Raw genomic sequence first — 14,333 nt, forward strand, 5'->3', positions numbered from 1 at the left:
CGACACGACGCGGTTGATTGTTGATGATGCGGAAGCCGAAAAATCGCACAAAAGTTCTTACGCTCGTCACGCATTCACAGATATCTGGTACCGGTCCTCCTAGACACTAGTAATAAATTTTAACGCTGTTCACAAAGTTAAATTTACAGTTCACAGTTCTCAGATGTACGAGCGTGCGCGTAACCATCGCGGCGCGGCAGATTGTTGATGATGCGGAAACGCGATTACCGAACGCACGTTCTCACGCTCGATACAAGACACTGGCACTTGTTTGCACTCTTTTATGGTAACTAATTTTTGCTGATTCACATTAGTTTATTCTGGGAGACCGAACACGTCGCGGATGATTCATGCTGTACGGTACGACACGCAACGAGAGGATACACAAATACGTTATTAGCAGCACTGCTCATTTATAAATTACTTCTTGGCGCACTTTCCTTTGAATCATTTGCTTATTTTATCACTTTACTGTAATAGCACTTATAACAACAATTCAACATCCATACTAACAATGCCTCTCACATGAAGAGCTACACACTACACAACATAACAGTTGCGTGTCCCGCTCTTGACTCGACAGACGCGGCTGCCCGCAAAGATACTCCGCAACCAAGCCAGCAGTACGACAGGACGCTTACAGTAATACAGGGAACTGCAGAGGGTGCAAACGGTAGATGAAGATAGAACATATGTAACAAGTAATTGGGGACTTTCGAGTGTAAGTTCAACTTTGAAATGAAGAGGTTGGCACAAGAGAGGAATTCGTCTCGGGCTACACCGAGACAGTCAGAAGACGACAAAAAAGAAAGGAGGAGTTGTCGAGGTAACATTAATCTTACAGGCATCTTTTATTCATTTAGTGCAAATGGTCACATAGGGAAGTCGGACAAAGTAAACAATGGGCCGTGCGCTGTTAATTCATTTGAAGCGGACACAGACTGGGAATGGGCTGTACTACCACGAAATGCCGTAATGAAGCGGTGAGATGTGGAGTATATCCGGCTAGCTTAATCTCCCACAATGCTTCAGCAGCTTTTCGTTACTGCGTCAGCGGTATTTACTGAAAGGAATTACACGGTCCAGTCACGTTAGTACGACACCGCCTATGTTCGATGGAAACGAGCAGTAGCCACTTACTGACGGCAAGTGGCAGCACTAGCAATGGAAGATATATAAAGCGTTTGCAAGTTGGAAAATTCTAGCCACCCTCCGGTGGAGTTTCACTGTATTTTGTTATTTGAACTGATGTGCCCCATCAGAATCTTCTGCCTTGTGGCCGTTGACGTTCCGGTCACCTAACCTGGTCATTCACGTAAATTTCAGGCAGTGTAGTTTCCTCATCGTGTTGTTACTGCCCAGCACGGTGTGTAGTTTGACAGCTCCATGTATAATTGGTTGTGGGCGCCATTATCTTCTACGTTGTTGCGTTGAACTCCCTGTTGTGTCCTGGTCGGGTGAAATGGAAGTTATCTTGTCGGTGGGTCCGTTGACTGTCAGTCGCGTTGTCGTCGGATCGTGAATGGTTGGCCCGACTGCCTGTCTCACCTAAGCGAGCGTTAGCGTTCGAATTGCAGGCCGACCCTCGAACATCTGAGCGCCCTTTTTTTTAAATTTGTTCTTGTTGTTTGTACTTGTATGGCTTCTAGCCGATTCTTTTTTAAATTAGAGTTGTTTTGCTCTTAGGGCCTTCAGACTAAATTAAAGTACTGTTTCACGTAAGCTCTTTGGCATTTTAAAAATTTTGATGTTGAAGAAGTTTTTAAGACTTGGGCCTTCAGAGACGATTTTGAGTTTGAGTTCCTTTGCTCTTAAGGCCTTCAGCCTACATTAAAGAACAGTTTCACGTAAGGCCTTTGGTATTAAAAAAATTAATGTTATGGAGTTTTAAGTGTTAGGCCTTCAGCCGATCTAAAGAACTGTTTTAAGATAAGGTTTGACTGTTAAATTTCTGATTAAGCTTACATTTTAAGTTATTGGCCTTCAGACTTTTTTAAAATTAAAGTGGCTTTCAGCCGGTAATTAAGTCCCAAGGATTAAAGCTGTGTGTGCTTTAATAAAAAATTTTGGCATCTTGTAATGTTTGATCAAATAATAAAGTTGTATGCTCGAGTGTAACTGAGAGCCCTTATTTTGGCCCCTTTCCACCATTTATACTATCTGTCCTGTCCTGTGGGACCAGCAGGGCCTTTCAATCTCAGAAGTATCCGTCTATCCTTGGGGCCCATGTCCATCCCAACAAGCAGTTTGTTTCGCTTGGCGTGACGGTATTTACCAACAAGACAATGCAGCGTGCCACACAGCTCGCAGTGAACGTTTAGGATCGATGAACACCAGTTTGCCATACTCTCCTGACCATGGAAATCTCCGTATTAAAACCAAAATCGAAAATCTGTGGGACAGCCTCGATTGGGCTGTGTGTCATGGATCCTGAACCGAGAAAGCTAGCGCAAATAGCCACGGTACTGGAGCTGGGATCGCTCCTCATCCCTCAGTGACTCTCTACCTGCACGCCCCGTACCGAACCCCGCTGTTTGACAGATGCTCATACTAATGTGATTGGAGAGAGTAAATAAATTTAGAAAAATTAAGTACTGCTGGAAAAATTTTGAACTTTGTGTTGTGTATCAGTGCTACCAAATGCTTCGATAATATCGCTGTACATTTTCTCAGCGTCAGGGCGAGTTTTAGAGCTGTTCATTTCGTGTCGCGGGGGCCTACCGAGGCGCGCAGTTGTAACGATCGGCGCGTAGCGTGAACGGAAAGCAGAACGGAGGCTTATGTAAGGAGAGCAGGCGGGCACTGCGATTGGTGGTCGCCGGAGTGTCGTAGAGGGAGCGGCGCGCCGCTGCGGCGGCAATGCGACACATGACTAATGTATGCGCCACGCCGTCCTGGGAAAAACAGCTGCACATCAACTAAATATCGGCCCTCTGTCCCGGCCGGCGCTGCATTATTCACCCGGCCGGGCCGGGCCGTAGCGTACTGCAGCGCGCCACTTGCTCCCGCCGCTCGATAGCGCCGTCACGCGGCTGTCTAAGACTTTGTACTCGCAGCTAAATAAAACTCTAATCGCCGCTGCTTCTAGATCTGTGGTCGTCAAACTGCAGCCGTCTTTTACAATAACATCCTTGTATCAGTAACAGCAAAGTCGAAAAACGTCGCCGAGCGGTTTCAGGCGTTTTGCCACGGTTCGCACGGCTCCTCCCCCTCCTGCCCACTTCCCCCCCCCCCCTCCCCGTCGTAGTCTCTAGTCCTCCTTCGGGCATGGGTGTGTGTTTTCGCAGGCTGGAGTGGCCGTGCGGTTCTAAGCGCTACAGTCTGGAACCGCGCGACCGCTACGGTCGAAGGTTCGAATCCTGCCTCGGGCATGGTTGTGTGTGATGTCCTTAGGTTAGTTAGGTTTAAGTAGTTCTAAGTGCTAGGGGACTGATGACCTCAGAAGTTAAGTCCCATAGTTCTCAGAGCCATTCAGAGCCAAAATTTTCCAGTTTCGAAAAACGTCAACTATAAGAGTGTATTAAGAGTCTATTTTTCTTGATTACTAACACACAAGGATACTCACAGGGACACTAATATTTTGAGGTGCCATGAATTCTAACTGACGTTGGTAGATTCGGTCGTGAGCTACATAAAGTTTGCCGTTCACAACGGCACCACAAAGTATTGCCCCACCCACCATTACAAAAACATACTGGGAGGAAATTAATAGAACCGACAAACTACATGGACGGATTCGTGGTTGGATATGGAGCAAAAAAGGTCCTAGGAACAATACTGTTTTCAAGCTCTTTCAATTGTTTATACCTTAGAAGTATTTCTTCCATCTTCCAGGTTCTTCTTCAATGATTAAGAATAATGTGCCATCTAAGCTCTTAATATTGAAACAGTTGCCTCTCTTCTCTCCAAAACTCTGTCCTATCCACGGTCAGGCATGGTTCTACAGCTTAACATTCTCCTCTAGTCATTTCTGTTTTGGCCGGCCGGAGTGGCCGTGCGGTTCTAGGCCCTACAGTCTGGAACCGAGCGACCACTGCGGTCGCAGGTTCGAATCCTGCCTTGGGCATTGATGTGTGTGATGTGCTTAGGTTAGTTAGGTTTAATTACTTCTAAGTTCTAGACGACTGATGACCTCAGAAGTTAAGTCGCATAGTGCTCAGAGCCATTTGAGCCATTTCTGTTTTGCCATTTTGGACTTTACGTCAGTCTCATCTTTGCAGGACACAAAGTGATAGTCACCAACAAGTTGTGATCCACGGATGTGACCTCTGCTTTTACTTTAACTGTCCTGTGCCTGTTGATACTGGTACAATATTTTCTTATCTAGGCGCTCCAGTCCGGAACCGCGCTGGCGCTACGGTCGCAGGTTCGAATCCTGCCTCGGGTATGGAGGTATGTGATGTCCTTAGGTTAGGGAGGTTTAATTAGTTGTAAGTCTAGGGGACTGATGACCTCAGATGTTCAGTCACTTAGTGCTTAGAGCCATTTTTCTCATCTTCGTTGCTAGTACTTCTAACACCCCCTTTACGCATATCGTATTTGCTGTCCACCTGTACCGTTTTTCTCTTCTTCTTATGATGCTGCTTCCAGCTTCAAGTTAGTTACTCCTCGATACCGTGGCACCTATTCCACTAACCCATACATTCTTTTGGTAACAGTCTTCGATTGACTCCTTACTTCTTTCGTAACCTATTCTTATTGTTTAATCCAGTTCGTACTTGACCTATTTACTTTTAACGTTCGTTGATAGCACTACATTTCAAATACGTCCCGTTTCGTTTCTACCAGATTTTCCAACGTGCACGATTTCATTCCACACAATGCTTCCTTCCAGAACTACACTATCAGAAAGTTCTTTTTCGTTCCCATATCAATATACGTCGCGCGACAAACTGCACGTGCGGATTCCTGACTGGTCCTATTAACATGTACACGGAAATGCATCGTTGCCACGGTAGATGGCGCTGACGAACGAAAGTTCCTCTGAGCAAGTGCCGTGTGTTTCTTGTGCGTTGCAGATTGTGTGATTGACACAACGTACTGTAAGCAGGCCTAGATGGTGTTTGTGTAAAGCCAACCAGATGGAAAAGGTAGAGAGGCAGTACGGCTATACCAAAACAAGTACCCTCACAGACGCCAAGCACATCACACCACATTTTAAGTCCTTTTTGGGCTTTTGTGTGATCGTGGGTCCTTTCCGACAGACGGGTAAGTGCTCTACCAACTGAGCTACCCAAGCACGACTCACACCCCGTCCTCACAGTTTTACTTCTGCCATGTTTCCGCAATATCCTTTCTTTCAGGAGTTTTAGTTCTGCAAGATTCGCAGGAGAGCTTCTGTAAAGTTTGGAAGGTAGTAGACGAGGTACTGGCAGAAGTAAAGCTGTGAGGACGGGGCGTGAGTCGTGCTTGGGTAGCTCAGTTGGTAGAGCATCTGCCCGCGAAAGGCAAAGGCCCCGAGTTCGAGTCTCGGCCTGGCACAGAGTTTTAATCTGCCAGGAAGCTTCATATCAGCGCACACTCCGCTGCAGAGTGAAAATCCCATTCTACGAAGGCGTCGATAAAAATCAAAATCTCGAAAAGAGAAATAATCAGATTTCGTATATTCGTTACCGGTTGAAAATCACTGTAGGACATTATTTTCTTACGTAAAAATTGCGTTGGATATAATCTAGACTTTGACTATGTCGGATTATATGAAGTTTGTAAGAGTATTACTTACAAAAAGAGAGCGGTCAAGGTTGGCCGACGTGTCCCTACTTAAATGGGTCATGAGGCCCAATCGCCAAATTGGCATTATTTTAATTCGCTTACGAAAACGTTTTAAACATTTATCGCCGTATACAGTGACAAAATAATCCCTAATCTAGGGACTTAAATCTTGGTACTTAGCTTGTTTAGTAAGACCGTTTTCTTGGAGTACACAAAGACATATCGTGAACAAACAAAATTTACTTTCACCAACATGAGATCTTAAAATATGCCCCCTTTCTCGTTCGACAATCTGACTGACCGGCTGTGTTTATGGAAACACGGCGATATTGTTAGTACCAACTCTCTTGGTTGGTGCCATAGTCTAACGGCAGTTTAAGAAATAATACCAATTAGCAGTCGTGCCCCTATGGCCAATGTACCCCAATCTGCCCTACTCCATTCTGCCACAAGACCACACTTACAAATTATATAACATTCTCTTCTTTTCCCTTTACTGTTATTGTTGAGGGTGGGGGTGGGCTGTCAGCGGTAGAATTTTCCGCTCTGCAGTCAAGCGAATGAAAAAAAATTAAGATCTGAAAACAATCAGTGACCACCATGAAATTAATATTTAAACTACGTAAAAATGAAGTTGATGATAAAATCAACATAGTATTAAGTGTTTAGTTTAACTATAATAAACATATATTTACTTACTTCCGAGGTATTAAGACCTGAATATTGAAGAAACGTGTAGGAAAAAAGCATCGAAGCATGACAACCAAGACCACAACATGTAGTGGGGCTGATTGATTGTAAGACACTTCACCTCGACCTCTCGACATAATTCTAACAATGTGGGAGAGATGGCAGCACCTACAAGGCAAAAAAACACCGTTACTCATTTCGGCCTCAGTACCCAATACTGCCACACGTTCCCATATGTGATTCCGTTTCGACACGTTGTACTCAAGTCAGAACAGCCTGGGGGGAAAAAAGCGCGTCGAGGCATATAACTGGCTTCGAGAGTCTGAAAAGAGGACCGGATTAAGCGGCCATCAAGGAAACTCCAAAAACAAGCTCCTAATCCGATTACGGTGTTCACAGACGAGAAATATTTAGCATGCGGGGGAAGTCGCATCGCCCCGGGAGGAGGACGGCGTTCGTGTTTTCTCAGTAATATAGCGGGCCAGCGCTGAAGATACGCCGTGAAAGCTCCTGACGACTGGCTAAGTCGCTCCACCAAAGTACAGCAGCAACATTTACTGCATTATTCATGCGCTCCGCCCATCATCATCCAATAAATGTGCGCGCCGCAAATAAAATTTGTAAGTTTTTTTTGCGTTCCCTTAAGGGGTGGAAAGCCCGAGTTAGCGACTCAACCAAGGCGGTCTGAGTAGTGGTGAGTCTTTATTCGTGACGCTTGTTTACCACCCACGCACATACTCTCCAAGGGAGGACAGAGAGCACTTTATGCCATTATGTCACTCGACTTTTTTAATCACTTGCAACTGGAGTGCAGGTAAAGTGAATGCCCCTTATGTCATTGTACGTACCCTAATCTGTACCTGTCCTTTCCGTTATTACGAGAGGCATACACTGACGGAAGTGTGAAGTGTTACGCCATAGAGCACCAGTGCTACCTTTATCAAACATTATAACGATGGTCATATACCTCGTATTAATTGATTGAACTTACATTCCTTTCGGTATTGGTGTCCATCACCAATCTCTGTATGAGGCATGATTTGAGGCACGAATACACCCTTGAATTCGTCGTGCCGAGGGAGGAAACAGCCTCAGAATATTATATCGAGGAAATTGTTACCTTTCTCAATTTCGTGCTTTACTATTATATATGTTAATTATATGAAAATATGACCCTGAAGACACCGGAACACCGAACGCCATGTTATAGTCCCTTATATCATTGTACTTCAAGTGTGTGAGGTAATAATATAGCACTTTTGTATTCACGAACTAACAATTTTTAATTAAAATGAAACAAAACAGCTGCGACAAATGGAAGGTCGACATGGAGCACATAACGACGAATTATATTGCATCACAGAGCGAAATACTTATTTAGTAATGTAATAACTGCAATAATCATTCAGAACATCATACATGCATATTAAAATGCTATTCAGTAACCAATCAATGTAGTTACTTAAACAGATAACGTAATGCAGTTACCAAACAGAATAATTTATTGCAGTGGTTGAGACAGACCACTCGTAACGCCTCCCGGTGTAGCCGTGGGGTCTAAGGCGTCTTGTCACGGTTCGCGCAGCTCCCCCATTCGGAGGTTCGAGTCCTCCCTTGGGCATGGTGTGTGTGTGTGTGTGTGTGTGTGTGTGTGTGTGTGTGTGTGTGCATGCGTGTGTGTGTTGTCCCCAGCGTAAGTTAGTTTAAGTTACATTAAGTCGTTCGTAAGCTTAGGGACCGATGATCTCAGCAGTTTGGTCCCATAGTCCTTACCACAAATTTCCAAAATTAATCGTAACGAAACATTATACTTGAGTGCTCAAGTACTTTGTAATCAAGTGTTGTGAAAACAGCTAGTAAAAGAAATCACTTGTATACACTGTCTTCAATTCTTGTTTCAGAATGTGAACGCAAACTGTTAGTGAGAAACTGCACTTTACAAGTAAATATCACTCGGCTGGATTGTTGTTATGACGTCGAAGTTCAGTGGCAGATAAATAATTTCCATGTGTCTCCTCGTTCCTTTTACTGCTCTGCTAACCTACCCATACTGCTGTTACTGATCCTCTACTGACAATGAAATACTACCCGCCTCCGATTACACCGGCGGGTCCACCTATCATGACATTTAATAATCAGTTCCTTATTACATGGGGTTATCTGCATATTTTTGAGAAATTACTGTAGCTACGTCTTCCAATCATATCCCGTTGTGGATGCAAATCGTTGTACCGGGGCGACCAGTCAAGCACTTTCTTCAATGCGTCTGTAGTGTGAACTGCTGTGTGTTGCCTTTTATTATCGTGCTATAATATGACATCTGGTGGCCTATTTATGAAGGATTTGGTAATAACGTGTGAGTATTCAGCCCTCCGTAAGCAGTTACCTGATCAATACCGTTGCCACATCCTGTAGCCTTGACGTCAAGATTGCAGAAGACGTACACTATGTGATCAAAAGAACCCTGACACCCCCAAAAACACACGTTTTTCATATAAGATGCATTGTGCTGCCACCTACAGCCAGGTAATCCATATCAGCCACCTCAGTAGCCATTAGACATCGTGAGAGAGCAGAATGGGGCGCTCCGCGGGAATCACGGACTTCGAACGTGGTCAGGAGACTGGGCGTCGCTTGTGTCATACGTCCGTACGCGAGATTTCCACACTCCCTTGGTCCACTGTTTCCGATGTGATAGTGAAGTGGAAACGTGAAGGAACACGTGCAACACAAAAGCGTACAGGTGGACCTTCTCTGTTGACTGACAGAGACCGCCGACAGCTGAAGAGGGTCGTAATGCGTAATAGGCAGACATCTGTCCACACCATCACCAAACTGCATCAGGATCCACTGCAAGTACTATGACACTTAGGCGTGAATGGGAGAAAACTTGGATTTCATGGTCGAGCGGCTGCTCATAAGCCACACATCACGCCGGTAAATGCCAAACGCCGCCTCGCTTGGTGTAAGGAGCGTAAACATTGGACGTTTGAACAATGGAAAAACGTTGTGTGAAGTGACGAATCACGGTACACAATGTGGCGATCCGATGGTAGGGTGTGCGTATGGCGAATGCCCGGTAAAAGTCATCTGCCAGCGTGTGTAGTGCTAACATTAAACATCGGAGGTGGTGGTGTTGTTATAGTGTGGTCGTGATTTTCATTGAGGGGGCTTGCACCACTTGTTGTTTTGCTTGACACTATCATAGCACAGGCCTGCATTGATGTTTTAAGCACCTTCTTGCTTCCCACTGTTGAGCAATTCGGGGATAGGGATTGCATCTTTCAAAAAAATCGAGCGCCTATTCATAATGCACGGCCTGTGGCGGAATGGTTACACGACAATAACATCCCTGTAATGGACTGGCCTGCACAGAGTCCTGATCTGAATCAAATGGTTCAAATGGCTCTGAGCACTATGGGACTCAACTGCTGAGGTCATTAGTCCCCTAGAACTTAGAACTACTTAAACCTAACTAACCTAAGGACATCACAAACATCCATGCCCGAGGCAGGATTCGAACCTGCGACCGTAGGGGTCTTGCGGTTCCAGACTGCAGCGCCTTTAACCGCACGGCTACTTCGGCCGGCTGATCTGAATCCTATAGACCACCTTTGGGATGTTTTGGAACGCCGATTTAATGCCAGGCCTCACCGACCGACAGTGATACCTCTCCTCAGTGCAGCAATAGGTGAAAACTGGGCGCCATTTCCTAAAAAAACCTTCCAGCACCTGATTGAACGTAAAAGCCTGCGAGAATGGAAGCTGTCATCAAGGATAAGGGTCGGCCAACACCATACTGAATTCGAGCATTATCGATGGAGGGTGCTACGCACTTGTAAGTCATTTTCAGCCAGGTGTGCGGATACTTTACATAGCTTATGTGTCTCCTGTATCGCTACTTCCTGCGACGTTTCACCAGGTGATCAAGGGAAACGGCATCCATCTATCACAAACACAACATTATACACATCGCAGAACACCACATACTGCCATCCATAGTCCAAGTGAACTCTGACTGTGAACCAGTCAAGTCTTCTACATGTACCTACTCCTACTTTATTACTAAACAGTTCAGAATTAAATGCCTGGCGAAGTGTTCATCAAATCACCTTCAAGCTATTTCCCTACCGTTCCACTGTCGAACACCACGCGGGAAAAACGAACACTTAAATATCTCTGGCTCTGAGCACTATGGGACTCAACTTCTGAGGTCATTAGTCCCCTAGAACTTAGAACTAGTTAAACCTAACTAACCTAAAGACATCACACACACCCATGCCCGAGGCAGGATTCGAACATGCGACCGTAGCGGTCTCGCGGTTCCAGACTGCAGCGCCTAGAACCGCACCGCCACCTCGGCCGGCAAATATCTCTGAATGAGGCCTGATTTCTCACATGCACTACTGGCCATTAAAATTGCTGCACCAAGAACAAATGCAGATGATAAACGGGTATTCATTGGACCAATTTATTATACTAGAAGTGACGTGTGATTACATTTTCACGCAATTTGGGTGCATAGATCCTGAGAAATCTGTACCCAGAACAACCACCTCTGGCCGTAATAACGGCCTTGATACGCCTGGGCATTGAGTCAAACAGAGCTTGGATGGCGCGTACAGTTACAGCTGCCCACGCAGCTTCAACACGATACCACAGTTCATCAAGAGTACTGACTGGCGTATTGTGACGAGCCAGTTGCTTGGCAACCATGGACCAGACGTTTTCAATTGATGAGAGATCTGGAGAATGTACTGGCCAGGGCAGCAGTCGAACATTTTCTGTATCCAGAAAGGCCCGTACAGGACCTGCAACATGCGGTCGTGCATTATCCTGCTGAAATGTAGGTTTTCGCAGGGATCGAATGAAGGGTAGAGCCACGGGTCGTAACACCTCTGCAGTGTAACGTCCACTGGTCAAACTGCCGTCAATGCGAACAAGAGGTGATCGAGACGTGTAACCAATGGCACGCCATACCATCACGTCGGGTGATACGCCAGTATGGCGATGACGAATACACGCTTCCAATTTGCGTTCACCGCGATGTCGCCAAACACGGATGCGACCATCATGATGCTGTAAACAGAACCTGGATTCATCCGAAAAAAATGACGTTTTGCCATTCGTGCACCCAAGTCATCGTTGAGTACACCATCGCAGGCGCTCCTGTCTGTGATGCAGCGTCAAGGGTAACCGCAGCCATGGTCTCCGAGCTGAGAGTCCATGCTGCTGCAAACGTCGTCGAACCGTTCGTGCAGATGGTTGCTGTCTTGCAAACGTCCCCATCTGTTGACTCAGGGATCGAGACGTGGCTGCACGATCCGTTACAGCCATGCGGATACGATGTCTGTCATCTCGACTGCTAGTGATATGAGGCCGTTGGGATCCAGCACAGCGTTCCGTATTACCCTCCTGAACCCACCGATTCCATATTTTGCTAACAGTCATTGGATCTCGACCAACGCGAGCAGTAATGTCTCTGTACGATACACCGCAATCGCGATAGGCTACAATCCGACCTTTATCAAAGTCGGAAACGTGATGGTACGCATTTCTCCTCCTTACACGAGGCGCCACAACAACGTTTCACCAGGCAACGCCAGTCAACTGCTGTTTGTGTATGAGAAATCGGTTGGAAACTTTCGTCATGTCAGCACATTGTAGGTGTCGCCACTGGCGCCAACATTGTGTGAATACTCTGAAAAGCTAATCATTTGAATATCACAGCATCTCCTTCCTTTCGGTTAAATTTCGCGTCTGCAGCACGTCATCTTCGTGGTGTAGCAATTTTAATGGCTAGTAGTGTATTATTATGATGATCGTTGTTCCCTAAGTAGGTGGGCGCCAACCAAATCTTTTCGCACTCTGAGGAGAAAGTTAGTGATTTATTCTCATGTGAAGATCCTACGCAACGAAAAACGCCTTTGATTTAATGATTGCCACCCCAATTCGTGTATCATATCCGTGGCACTGCCCTCCTGTTTCGGGACAATACGAAACGAGCGGCCTTTCATTGAACTTTTTATATGTCCTCTGTCAAACCTATCTGATACAGACCCCACACCGCACAGCAGTACTTCAGAAGGGGGCGGACAAGCGTTGTGAAAGCAGTCTCTTTAATACACCAGCTGCATTTTCTAAGTGTTCTGCTGGTAATCGCAGTGTTTGGTTTGCCTTACTCACAACGTTATGTATGTGATCGTTCCAACTGAAGTTATTCGTAACTGTAATCCCTAAGTATTTAGTTCAATTTACAGCCTTTAGATTTATTATGATTTATCGTGTACCCGAAGTTTACCTGATTTCTTTCGGTACTCATATGGATGATTTCAAATATTTATTATTTAGAATAAACTGCACTTAGTTCAGTATACTTCTCTATAATATAAAGTTCTTAATATCGAAACATGAGCTTAGATTATGGCTACTGCTGATTCTAGAATTAATAGAAGTATTTGTACACGCACCATACAGAGATCTAGGCTTAATCGCTTTGCAATTGGTTTTGGTTAACTGATGACAACAAAATGGTAAATGACAGCATCATCTGTAAACAATATAAGAGGACATCTCAGATTGTCTCCTATTGTTTATGTAGATCAGGAACAGCAAGGGGCCTAAAAATTTCCCTGGAAATGCCAGATATTACTTCTGTTTTGCTCTATGACCTTCCGCCAGTTACTGTGACCTATGACCTTTCTCACAGGAACCCACGAATCCAGTCGCATAACTGAAACGATACTTGTTAGGCACGCACTTTGATTAGAAGCCTCTTGTGGGGAACGGTGTCGAAAGCCTTCTGGAAATCAAAAAACATGAAATTAAATTTACATCCGATGTCGATAGCACTCACTGTTTCGCGAGAATAGGAAAATAGTTTAGATTTACAAGAACGATATTTTCTAATTCCGTGCTGGCTATTGTCAATATATCGTTTTCTCCGAGGTACTTAATAACGCTCGAACACAATATCTGTTCCATAATCCTACCGCAAATTGGCGTTAGTGATATGGATCTGTAATTCAGCGGATTCGTCTCATTTCCTTTCTTGAGGACTGGTGCGACCTGTGCAACTTACCAATCTTTCGGTACGGATCTTCCGAGGAGCGAGCGATTGTACGCGGTTGCAAAGTATAGATCTATTGCATCAGCATACCTGAAAGGAATCTAGCTGCTATACAATCTGGACATGTGGATTTCCCTTTATTGAGTGGTTTCAGCTTCTTTGCTAAACTAAGGGTAACTGCTTCTAAGCCACTCATGGTGGCAGTTGTTCTTGATTCGAATTATGAAATATTTAGTTCGTATTCTTGGGTGACAGAATTTCGGAAAACCGTGTTTATTAATTCCGCTTTAGTGGCACTGTTATCAGTATCATCACCGTTGTCACCGCGCAGTGAAAGTATTGACTGCGTCTTTCACTGGTGTACTTTAAATATGGTCAGAATCTCTTTGGGATTTCTGCCATATTTCACAACAAATTTCCGTGGTTTGCGCTAGTAAAAACATCACGCAGTACAGAACGCGCTACGTTTCGAGCTTCTGTAAAACTTCGCTAACCTTGAGGATTCTGTGTTCTTTTACATATGGAGTGCTTTTTTCGTTGATTCTGTAAAAGCTTTCTATTTATTTGGTATATATCTATCAATTGAAGTCGATACTATTACTTTGAATTCAAACCACCTCTAATCTACGTTTACATAGTCCGGTTAAAAAGGAGTGGAGACTCTTACGGAGCTGTCAAGCGAATCCTCGTCTACTTCTTTTAATAGATGTATTTTACCTCAATTTTTGGTGGGTTTGGATGTTGTCCGTGTTGTCCTGTCAGTGGTAAATGAAGCACAGCAATTCGGGATCTCAACCCAGCTTCCAGTCTCTTCATGGTGACACTTTTGTCTGTAGCCTCTGTTCGGATATCAGATGCTGTC

Source organism: Schistocerca nitens, chromosome 1 (genome assembly GCF_023898315.1).
Source record: "Schistocerca nitens isolate TAMUIC-IGC-003100 chromosome 1, iqSchNite1.1, whole genome shotgun sequence".
Taxonomy (NCBI): Eukaryota; Metazoa; Arthropoda; class Insecta; order Orthoptera; family Acrididae; genus Schistocerca; species Schistocerca nitens.